The sequence below is a fragment of the Cebus imitator genome, unplaced genomic scaffold (assembly GCF_001604975.1).
Source record: "Cebus imitator isolate Cc_AM_T3 unplaced genomic scaffold, Cebus_imitator-1.0 Scaffold450, whole genome shotgun sequence".
NCBI lineage: Eukaryota > Metazoa > Chordata > Mammalia > Primates > Cebidae > Cebus > Cebus imitator.
In genome coordinates this window covers 898,993-911,925 of record NW_016107765.1, presented here as the reverse complement: position 1 = coordinate 911,925, position 12,933 = coordinate 898,993, and the positions used below count along the sequence as shown (strand labels likewise).

General features: G+C 36.7%; 1 long non-coding RNA gene across 1 annotated transcript; it reads right to left on the bottom strand.

The window, feature by feature from the left end:
• Positions 1-1,018: 1,018 nt before the first annotated feature.
• Positions 1,019-9,356, bottom strand: LOC108291365. The gene is made up of 2 exons (XR_001819867.2): positions 8,760-9,356; positions 1,019-1,126 (listed from the first exon to the last, which is right to left on the bottom strand). It is a non-coding gene; the product is annotated as an uncharacterized LOC108291365 (long non-coding RNA).
• Positions 9,357-12,933: the final 3,577 nt, after the last annotated feature.

Genomic DNA, 12,933 nt, shown 5'->3' with positions numbered 1-12,933 from the left:
TCTTCTTACCTGCTGTTACAGAAAGAGTCCAGCTCTTTAAACAATAGAGTTTCAGACAAACATCTGTCTCCCCTCAGACGTGTTTCTTCACAGACCAGATAGCTAGGAAGCCATTAAATTCCAAATCCAAGGTTGCTTCCCATGACAAAGTGTGAAGCCAGAATCTCAAATCTATAGTCTGTTCACATTTTCAAACAGGGTTGCCTTTTAAGGAGAGGCTAGTGCCTCCGACAAACTTCATTTAAGAATTAATTGCATATGTGAATCAAAAACAGACTAATCAACAAGTAAATGTTGAATTTTTCACAGGCTCTTGGCAATTGTTATTATAATGGACATTAAAAGGCAAATACATGTATCATTCCATTTAAATCAGTGTTATTATCCAAATTGATTTACAAACATTAAACACATCTTCCCATAAAACATAAATAACACACCCCATTTCAGAACTTTTTGAAGGTCTGTGTGCAGCTGAAGAAATGTGCATTAATGTTTCTGGTACTTATCCAGATTTGAGTCAAGAAAAGTTGGCTTATTTATAAACAAAAGTCCTCAAAACTTGCCTTTCCAGAATTACAAATTGTACAATGAATCATCTGTATTGTCTGATATAGTTTCTAAATTTATGATGTAATTCATTATCTAAATCCTTGTATATTTCAAGACTTCTGCCCTTAGTTCTTCAATGTGTAAATATAAAATAAAAAGTCTCTAAATGCACAGCACAATGTAACATGATAAAAAAACCTCTTTGTGTTAGAAAATGATGTGTCAGAACTGGGTAATCTGTAACATCAATTTACCAGCAGTGATAATTATAAGTTTTTAAGAGCTAGCAAATGTGTTCATCTTTCTTAAAGATGATATTTTTTATATACTTTTGACATTTGCCTATTTTTCCCCTTACCTTATTTTGTAAAGTCTGCTTTGTGAAAGACACAAGACTATTTATAACCATAGATGTTGTAGGAATAGGCATACTTTTAAATCCTAGACGAAATGGCAGAATAACTCCTCAAGGAGGGAATGGACTTTATTTATTCTTGGTGAGTTCCAAATGCACAAAAATAAAGGGTTTGCCAGTTACCAGTGGGAAATGAACATAATTATGACTTCACAGCTGCTTCAAAAGTAAAAGGAGAGAAAAAAGGAAGAGTCATGCTTTTTTTGTACTGTATCTAAAAAGAATATGCACAAAGGGAATATATTTATGCCAGATATAAGAAGCCATAATCAAGGTAATACCGTACCACCAAACATGCCAAGAAATTCAGAAATCTTGACTTGGCAGACTCTAAATCAGAGATATGTATCTATGGTACTCTAGTAATTAGAGCAATGTATGGAAAATTGAGGTCCTGAAATATATTCCCACTAGCTTGTTTCCCCTGATGCAAGTGGAGTGATCTTTTAGCAAAATCGTCATCATCTACTTTACTGGTTTGACATTTCGAAAGCTCTGTTCAGAGAATTAAAAACTTGATAGATCTGACTCTATAGTGTGTGGTCTCAAGAAATGGCTTTTGGAAAGTTTAGCTTGGGACCTTGAAAATTAACTTCATACATGCTATGAGACACTCAAGGTAACTACATCTGCCAGGACTGATATATTGTTTAACGTAGAACAGTTGTAGACACATTTTTATGTAAATAGTTAAATTGTAAATGTTTTAGATTTTGCAGGCCGTATCGTCTCTATTCCAGCTATTTAACTGTGCCATTGTAGCATGAAAGCAGCCTAGACAATATGTAAATGAGCAAGCAAGACTGTATTCTAATAAAACCTTACTTACAAAAACAGACAGCAGTTGGATTTGGTTCTAGACCGTCATTTGCAGACTCTTGATCTAGATAGTTCCTGTCATAAAGCTGGAATTGCAAAAGCGAAGTGGTTATATGAATCTTTGTCAAAACACTGGTCTTTTTTTTAGTGCCAGTAGAGCTTTTAATAATAATTTAAATATATGGGTATTTTCCTCAAGATGTTTTGTCAATTAGTAGTGGAGAGAAGGACACCAGTAAAGAGCAGTCCTTTATCAAAAACACTGCAACTATGCTTTGGTTACTTGCTTCCTTACAAAATCATTATATCAAGCAACTGCATACAGGAACTGTGATTGAACACAAAACTCCAAATATTTTTTATCTCTATTGATCCCTAGCAGATGTAACAGAAAGAAAAGATGAACAGTCGACCTGATTTCAATATAGATATTCTGTGGCAGTGAGACAGGAGATGCCAGTTGAATCAGAATTAGTTGTGAATCTGCTTGAGGCAGCCTCATGAAAAAAAAAAATAATCTTTTAGTCTACCTTCTACATTCAGAGCCTACCTCAATCTTCTGAAGAAATGTTAAATTATCTGAGGGATAACTCTAGGTGAGTCCAGGGTGATACCTTTCCCTGGGTCTTCCAGTAATCAGCCGTTGACCTCTATATGCCACTTAACTTCTATTTGATCTATTTCCCAATTTATAAAATAAAGGCGAATAAAGAGATGTCTATAAAGTGGTTTAAAAACCTGAGTGAAAGGCCATCTGAAACATAGGATGGCTGAATTTCAAAGAGTCAGGAGGACACTTTGGCTATTGAGAATATATTTTAAATCATGTAAGTGGACACAATAGTATTCTTGTGAATGCCACATTACTCAGCAGTATTCCAGAGGGTCAAATAGATAAGGAGGACATGAAAGTTTAATCTTCAAGTTAAGCCTTTTAATTAAAATAGATATGAGAAAAATATATAGAAGGAATGAGTTTTGAATTGAAAGTAGTTTTTTTGGATGTCAACATAGGTACATAGACAAAATTTCACCTAAACATTTTTCAAAGGCTCTTTTATATATATGATCGAGGTACTCCAGTTTTTATTTTTACAATATGTTTTAGTTACATTTTTTATTGCCGTATTTTTATATAGTTCTCTTTCTATTGTTATAAGACCCAAACTTGAACATTTTTAGCAATCCAGATCATGCTATAAAACCAATGTCATAGAAGCAGCATAAGGTGGTAGAATTGTGCTAGTCTCAGTATTAGAATATGGGTATATACTCTTTGTTTTCTCTGACTTTATTCTTTCGATTAGTAAGGGCAATAATAAGAAGCTTGTAATTCTTTTAGGAGATCAAATGAGGTATTGAATGAGAAAGTAAGTGCTTAACAGTTATAGATATTTAGTAGTCAAGACTCAAATTTGAGTTTGAAGAATGCTGATTCTGAGATACTCAGGATTGGTTAATTTCTCCAACAGGAAAGAGGAAAAGTATGATTAATTGCAATTTTCTCAATGAAGGAAGCATTGGCATGACGCTTTTCACTGTTTATTAATGTTCTCATTGCAAGGTATTTAACATTTTTGTCCCTATCTCCAAATGCCAGTAGCCTCCTGCTGTGGTCAAAGAATATTCTTTCATTTTTCTAAATACAGTCAGCCCTCTGTAACCCTTGGGTCTACATGGCGTGTTCAAACAACCATGGACTGAAAGTATTCAAAAATTTTGCATCTATAAGAACATGTGTAGATTTTTTTTCTATTATTCCCTAAACAATACAGTGTAACAAATATTTACACAGAATTTACATTGTATTAGGTATTAAAATAATCTAGAGATGATTTCCAGGAAAAGGGAGAATGTGCATAGGTTATATGCAATTACTATACCATTTTCAGGGACTGGAGCAACCATGGATTTTAGTATCCAATGGAGGTCCTGGAACCAAGCCCTCAAGGGTACTAAGGGACAACTGTTATCTCCTTAGGAGGGGTCAGTACCAAAACTGGATGATAATTAGAATACCTGTGAATTCAAAGGGCAAAGTATTATTTTGGCATGAGAAGAACACCAAAACATGCTGGCATACCTGAACTCTCCTCAATGGCCTGGGATCTGCTCAGAGACTAGGGCAGAGACTAAAATGGGAAATTTTACAAATTAAAGACAATACTCAAAAATAACTGTAATGATGGAAAGGACCCACATCCCTCCCTCCCCTTGTCACCACACCCCACCTGGTTCAGCAACATAGAGCCATGCAAAATGGTCACAAGTCTCTATGCCTCACCTATGACAGAGACTCAAAGGAAGCCTGGCAGCTTAGGGCTGGTGACAGGCTATCCAAGTTGGAGGGCTCATCATTTGCTGGTTGACTTTAGATGAGTTTCTTTACAAACGAGGTATACACAGGAGGCTGTGGGCCAGAATCAAAAGGAAGTTTTGTTGTTGTATGTAGGGAAGTGGATTTATGAAAGGAGAAGAGAAGGGGAGAAGAGAAGGAGAGAGAATTGGATTTAGAAGATGATTTAATTGTATACTACAACTGTAGAAGTATTGAATTTTTAGTCCCATTTAATAGATGGTAAAAATAAAATGGTTTTAATGCTTATACTGCTTCAGGGTGGGCATAGAGGAAGCTTTGATTAAGAATTTATGAATAAATTTTCCTCTTACCTGATTATTTGATTCTACTATGAATAAGCTGAGAATTTCTTCAGAGAATTTGTACAGGCTGCCATGAAACAGAAATGCAAGATTGATTGGTCTAGGGAAAAATACACCAGCTGCCTGTACTAACAGTACCCATTTATTGGGATTTTAGTGTGCACAATGTTATTATGTAACTGAGTCTTTATTGTAAGAATCATAAGATGTTTGTTTTACTTAATTTTCTTTGTTCCTTGTCTTCATCTGCCTCCCTGCACGCTTGCTTGCATGCAGTCATTTTGGTAGAAGGTAGTCACTAACTTTATATCCTTACACCCCTGGCCTACAAGATTAATAAACATTTTTTTTTTTTTTTGAAAACAATGAAGAATGAACCTTAGGTCACACAAACCTCCTTGATGGCATCCAGAAGTTTGATCAGGCCAAGAGACATAAACAGCTTTTTCAACGTATCCCACTTCCTCTCCTGCATACCTACCTGACTCATAAAAGCCCCCGATTAGGTTTAAAGGAAGGGTGGACTTGAGAGAGTGTCTTTCCTGCCCTCTCACTTTGGCCAAGTTGAATAAACCTTTCTCTGCTCCTAAGTGCTGATGTGTCAATGTTTGGCTTACTGTGCATCAGGTATGTAAACCTAAATTTTGAGGTTATATAATGACTATCCAAAGCATTTTATATACTTAGTCCTTCTACTCTGCACAATAAATTCATAAGGTTGGTATTTTCATTATCACCTCCCTCTTCAGATGAAGACACAGAGCTTGTAAAGTCAAATACCTTATTGAAATCACAGAGTCAATAAGAGAAATAAGCTGGAATCAGACCAGGGCTCCTTACTTAGGACTCATACTTAGCCTGGTGAATGTGCTAAGGAAGGAGGGCAGAAAGGCAAGTCCCATGCGAGCAGAGGGGAGTGATTCCAAGATGGATCAATTGGCACCTGTAGGACTGCTTGAGATGCTGAATACAGAGGCCTTGAGAATCCCACAGTTTCTAGGTTATGTACATGCCCAGGCCCAGTGGATATCAATTTAGTTTTAATTAAAACCCTCCCTTCTCCAGAAAGGGAATGTAAGTCTGTATAACCCACAATAAGACAAACCACCAGATGCTATTATCTGCATGGCCCTTTAAGGAACCTTCTCCACCTCCCAACTCTGTTGTACCCTACCTACCAGATGAGACTTTCAAAGGAACATCATTTCCCCTTGACTCAGGCAGATAAAAGAAATTTGACTCCTAGTCACCGGGAAACAGGAAGTCTCCTCCATAGTCTTTTGACCTTTCATTGCTCCAAGGAGGCCCACATGTCACTGCTTTGCCACTTGAGGCCATTAAACCCATTTCGCTCCTTTATATAACTGCTAAACATAGATGCGGAAATGAAGAAATACAGCCTAAATAAAGACTCCAGTAACAGCTTGCAGGAAGCATTAAAAACAGTTCTGCAGAAGGTTAAGAGCCAATGTTTTTTCCACTGTGAGCTTTAAAGGTGCTCTCTTCGACCAGCCACAAGGTTACTTCACCACAGGTATGAAATTAGAAATGTTGAAGACTATTGCACACAATTTTCACAGTGGATCAGCCAGAGGTTGTTAAGCAAAGAGAATGCTGAAGCCATAATATACTGAGATGACAGAGGGCGCTCATGAGTGTCCCAGCCTCGGTGCTCCACGGGCCAGCTACAGCATCAGTCACTATTTGTGGCATCCCTGACTTGGTTATGTGGGTTTTGCCTGTTGAGGAAGTGCTAAGAGGAGAAATCCACAGAAAAGCTGTGAACTAGGTGGTTGAGCCAAGTCGGCCAAATAGACAAGAACTTCAGCTGCAGGAAATTTCCTTCCAAAGGCAGGTGATAATGGGCCCTGACATCTTAATTACCCACAATCAGGGCTTTAACAATCTAGTATTGCATGGTGGCTAAGCCCAGGACTTCTATAGATAAGTAAAGCTCAATCTAATCCCTGACTCTGTATGGCCTAATTGTGTGACTATTGGAAAATCACTAGCTCACTAAGGCATACTTTCCTATTCTGTAAATTGGAATTAACATTAGTACTTACTATCTAGGGTTGCTATGAACACTAAATACTTAACACAATGTCTGCGCCATAGTGAATGCTTCATTCATAGGAGTCATTGCTATTGAGAAGCTTTCTATGTGCACATAGTTCAGAGAGCTAGGACACCTATTAAGTAAAAAGCATGTGGCTTACTCCTAGGATGCTATAGCCTAGCTGGATTGACAAAAAAAGTACATGCACAGAAAAGTTAAATAATACAAAGTAGCATACAATAAAATGTTAACTGCACATCATGGATGATAAGTGCTTTATTCATTTATTCATTAGTAAAACACACATTGAAGACTTTCTGTTTTGAAGCACTGTGATAAGCACAGAGAAGGGTGGCAGAGCTTAATCTTCATAGGAATTATTGCATGAAAAGTACTATTGTTATTGTTATGTTTGCGTATGGAAAAACTGAGACTTAGACACACAAAAGGAGCATACTCAAGTTCTCACTAGTAGTAAGTTAACAAGGCTGGGATTGCAATCCAGACCTGCCTGACTCCAAAGCTCATGATCTTGTAGATCAGTTGTTAAGAGAAAGAATCTACAGCCAGAGAGTCTGGGCTCACTCTTGACTCTACCAATCATTAGTTTTGTGATCTTGGTTAAGTTACTTAAATTTTCTGGACCAGAGTGTCCTCAAATGTAAAGGGAAGGCAAAATATTAATATCTACTTCATTTGTTTTTTGTAATTAAATGTGTTAATCTATTTAAAAACATATCAGTGTCTGGAACACTATCAGCACTGTAAATATAAACTCTTACTATTGTAATAGTGAACACTATAATTATTACTATCTTAACTGAGCTATGGCATGTGAAATGTTTAGAACATTGGTACATAATAAGCATGCAGTAATTAGTGGTAATAATAATTATTATAATTATAAAGAGAAGGGTAGTCAAGGTAGGCTAATTTACATCATGGACTTGAGCAACCACAGATTTTGGTATCTGTGGGAGATCTTGATTCATATTCAAAGCAAAATAAATAATAATAACAATAGTTATTATTACCTAATGAGTTACACTGCCCCTGAATGATTTACTTGCCTTCAGTAAGAATTGTCATTTTCTGCTCCTAAATTTCCAAACTATTTCACTCCTGTCAATGGTATAATTCCCCCATAATGCTACATTATTAAAAGAATTAGTGTTCTCGTTATCTTCAATAGGTAACTAAAGATATCCTAGGATTAGAACAGGCCTTAGTTTAATTCTGAATCATGGTGCTATTATGAGAATTAATCCATGATTACATGCAAACCACTATAGGACACAATATCTGCTCAATAAAGTTAGTTATTGTTGGTATAATCAGTTCGTATACTTTATTTCAATATGTTGCAGAGAATAAATCCTATCACTTTTCCTTTAGAACACCTTTCATATGGTTCCATCTTTCTACAAACCCTAGCTGAAATCCTTGGGTTCCAGGCTTTCTGTTAGGTGTAATTTATCCTGTGTACCATTGCTGTTACCTTCAACACTTTGGTTAGACTAAGAAAGCGACCATGATTTTCTATTTTCCAACATGTCAGACGCTTCTCCCCAGTAACTAACTCAGATTTCTCAGACTTCTTTTACTGCTCATAGGCCACCATTCTGGTCAAAATTGTCTCCTCATTAGCTACAATGCCTGTGTCTTACGGTGACTTCAGACTACACTCCCATGCTTTCCCATTCCTTACCTGGGAACCCTTGATTTCAGTCTCTGCTGACTCAAATCTGCCTGTTCTTCAAGGCTAAGATCATGTATCACTTTTGCCTAAAGCTCGTCCTAACTAACCCTCGTCAACCCTTCCTTTCTGTGAAACCCTGTAACCCTTGAATCTTCTATGCCCAGTGCAGATATAATACAGGGATATGTTATAAAGAGGTTTAGTCCATGGCCTTCTTAGTAATATTACCTGAGTTCTAACTTGGCTCTGCCACATTTTAGGTATGAGACTTGGGCCTCAGTTTCTTCATCTGTCAATGGACATAACAAGAGCACCTATTTCATAGTATTATTTGTGATATTTAAATGACATAAACCATGCAAAGCACTCAGTATGGTAGTTGATGTGTGATAATCATTCAACAGGTTAGCTGTTATGATGTGGTTGTCATGATAAGCGCTTATCACCTGTTTGTTGAATGAATTAATTTCCACACAGCTTTATAGTCTCCATGTTTGGAGGAATAAAATAGATTGTACAAAATATCTGAGAATCCCAAAATGATGCATGGTTACATTTACCTTTAGAATGTTGTCAGTCTTCAGTGCCACAGAACATACAGTCCAATGGTTTAAATGCTGTCTTCCTAAATTCTGGGTTTATTGCCAACCACCCCTTGGTAAGTAGAAAAAGGAAGAGGGTTATGAAGACTTCAGGTCACTGCAGATGAAATGCACAAAGACAAACCCAGGGCTTCCATATTATATGGAGTATAGAGAATGCCTTAGGGGAACTCTAAGAAGCTTGAAGTCATTTTCCCTTTAGAAATCATAAAGAGGTCAGTGATTTATAATTCAGAAGAACAATAGACAGGAAAAGTTCTCTACCTGCTCGTGCAAGCAAGGACTGTCTTGTGAGGCCATCTAATGTAGTCAGAACTTCAAAGTAGTTAACAGCCCTTTTTCCCTAACTGCCTGCTATGCTTTATCCTGGAGGCACTTCTGCTCTTCTCTGATTCCTTTTGGTTTAAAAAATTGTTTTTTCTGCCATTCTCATTTCTCCTCTGCAATCCTCTCTTTCTTTTTCTCTTTAGTGGTCTGGCTTTGGTGCTGACCCCACCGTGCCCTCTCAAGGGCACTTAGCAGAGCTGTTGTCTCAGGCTCAGGTGTGCTCCCCATCCTCTGACCAGTAATAGAACAAAGGACAAAAGGCCATCTCTCCAAGTCACAATATCTCTTTATTGAAGCTTTGTTCTGCTGCTTTGAGTCTTTTCTCTCTGATTCGCTGGCCTTGCATTTGAGCAACTTTCCCATTTCTCTCTTTTCTATTACCTCCCAATTATAGAATGACTAGGTTAGACTTATTGTTTCTGGTTTCTCACTTCTAATACATTCTTTGACATGCTGCTAAAATGTGAGAATTATATCAGAAGATGGAAAAATAAAATGAATGCCAATCTTCATTCCTGGGTCCCCTGCTCTCCGGCTTGGCAACTGAAATTCTGGGTCCTGCATTTTCCCTCCTAAACCACCTCCAAGATTGGCCTTCAGAACTCTTAGGACTAGACTGGCTGGTGGAGAGACCTATGCTCTCAAAGGGCCTTTCTTCTTAACCAATCCTCCCATCTCTGATTGGGAAGTAGAAGGAGATTTGGAGGCTTGTGGAAATGGGGCCCATTAACATTCAAGCATGTATCCTGTCACCATTTAGGGCATTCCTTGTGGCTCCATCATTCTGTTTCTATGACTCATTGCTTCCTTTGTCCTTTAGAAAATATAGCCGTGGTCTACCACATACCTCCTCCTCTCCACTTTGACTGCCACTGCCTTAATTCAAGCACTATTTGTTGAAGAAGTATCCCACTAATACTTGTATTAGTTTCCTTGGGCTGTCATGTAAAAAGTACTGTAAGTTGAAATTTATTCTTTCACGGTTCTGGAGGCTAGAACTCAGAAAAGGTGTTGACAGGGCCATACTTCCTCCTCTAAAGGTTCTGTGGGAGAATCTGTTCTGTGCCTCTCTCTTGGCAGTGGTGCTGCTGGCAAGCCTTTCATTCCCTGGGCTCTAGCTATGTAACCCCAATTTCTACCTTCATTGTTATATGGTATTCTCCCTGTTTCTCTGTTTTTCCCTTTTTTTAAATAAGGAAAACAGTCATATTTAATTAGGGCCCACCTTAATGAACCCATCTTAACTAGATTACATCTGCAAAGATCCTATTTCCAAATGAAGCCACATTCACAGCTACCAAAAGTTAGGGCTTCAACATATCTCCAGGGAAGACACCATTCAAACCATCACGAAAACCCTCATAGATCTCCCTGCCACCCATTATTTTCTCTCTCTAATCCACCCGCTTTATATCATCCAGTCAGCTTTCTAAGATACTTATCAGATTATTTACACTTGAATTTAAAAAACATCTGCCAAGTCGCCATTTCTTTTAGATGAAACCTTTAGAATTGCATTTCAGGTCCTTTTCATTTCAGATACTTCCCATGTTCCTTTCCAGCATGCCTTGTCATCCACCCTCATGGACCTGGCTGGGTGTGACCTGCTCACTATGTTAAAACGTTCAAGGCGTTGTGTATTTTTTTTGCTTATTTTCACCTACATGCCATTCTTTTTTAAAATGAATAACCCATCTGAGGTTTTTTCATAACCCTTTGTTTATTCCATTTTCTTATTCATTCTGAATTTCCCAATGCCTGGTACCTACTATCTGCAAATAAATGATATTGAATAAATGATTCCAGAAAGGAATAAATGATTTGGTAATTAATGTTGCAAATAGTTTTTTCTTCATCATATTCTTCATAAGTTCTAGAAACTTGATAGTTATTTGTCAATATAAATAATTTGTTCAGATATTTATAGCATAATAAATAGCTAAGAAGGCAGGTTTTGGAAACTGCCTGATTCTCTTAGAAGTTACGAGATTTTTTTCAGTCCTTTATTTGAGCTTCCTGTGCTTCGGTGTCTTGATCTGCTGGATGGCAACATAAATTCCTAATTAACAGAGTTATTAGAATAAAATGTATTAGATAAAAGAACAATCCATGGGGTAATGACTAATACAAATTAAATGGTTAATATTTGTCATATTTTCTTTATAACTAATATTATAAGTATAAATATAATAGTTATTACATTTATTTATTATAATATATTATATATTTATACATAAATATATAATAATATAAATATAATTAATATGCATATTATATTACAAATATAATACTATATACTCTATATTATTATAAATATAGTATAATAGTACTTACAATGTTTATTCTATCTAATAAATATTTATAATTATATATTAAGATATATAATACTATTGTTTATCTTTTCTAAAACTTTTATTTTGAGTTTTTAAATTAATTGTTATTTTAAGCCACGTGATCAACTATTTTTCTAATTAATTGTCTACAGGCTACAAACACATTTTATATCACCATTCTCAATTATAATTGAGAATATAATATATCATTGCCTCTCTCCAACCATCACCCGATTAAAGTATTGAATGTATTTTATAGCCCAGGTGAGTCCTATGAAACAGAGGTAGATAAAGTTGGCCATGATATGTGGTATTGGATTTAAGAATAATAGCTGTAACCTGCTCTTTTTAACAATGCTGTTTGGTAACTGTTCTTTTTGGATGGGAAGCTAATGACAACTACTCACGTTATACTGTCTGGCATATGACTATGAAAGGCACTGTACCAACAGAACACAATATTGAAATGTGTTCTTATGTGACTACAAACTTTCATTCATGAACCGCTTTCACTCATGGTTGCCATAGAGTGGATTCTCAACAAGTTTTAATCTGTGTAATCATAATAATTCTGAAAGCAACTTCAAAACAACAGTAATAATGGATGATGTTGACACTCCTCCTAAATAAGCACATGTGCCTTCTAAGGATGTAAATACAACTTATAAATTATACGGATGGACTCTTTGGAAAAATTTTGCATGACCATGTAGGCAGTACTCTTTCTTAGGAGGAAAAAAAAAGCTGCATTCACATAGAAGATAAGGTTCAGTATCTAATTTCATCAGCATTTAATATGGGGCTCATTTTGGTTTTCCCAAAGAAAGAGGAGGCAGGAACTAAAAATTTGATCTTACAGTCTCTCTTTCTCTCTCTTTCTCCTTTGATGTATATTAGTTCCCATGGAAACTACATTGGGATGGTTTGAGAGTGACATCTACAAATGCAGTGTAAGGTCATTTTTATCTAATGCTTTGAAATTTAAACCATGGTTTGTGATATATAGTGAAACCCCCTTAACATATTCTGAAGGACTATGAAAAGACAATATTCTGAATGCAAAAACAAGACATGTGACTGCATTATGCCAGGTCTGGGAAAGTTCTGGCAGTGAAGCTAGCCTCCTTAATATGGAAGGAAGAAAACCCATCCTTCTACCTTCTTCCTTTTTTATTGATTTATTTTTTTAAATGTAGTTTTTTTCTTGTTGTCCCAGGCTGGAGTCCAATGGTGTGACCTTGGCTCACTGCAACCTTCGCCTCCTGGGTTCAAGTGATTATTCTACCTCAGCCTCCCGAGTAGCTGGGATTACAGGCGGCTGCCACCACGCTTGGCTAATTTTTGTATTATTAGAGATGGAGTTTCACCATGCTTCCTAGGCTGATCTCAAACTCCTGACCTCAGGCCATCTCCCTGCCTCAGCCTTCCAAAGTACTGGGATTACACTGTGCCTGGCCTTGCCTTAT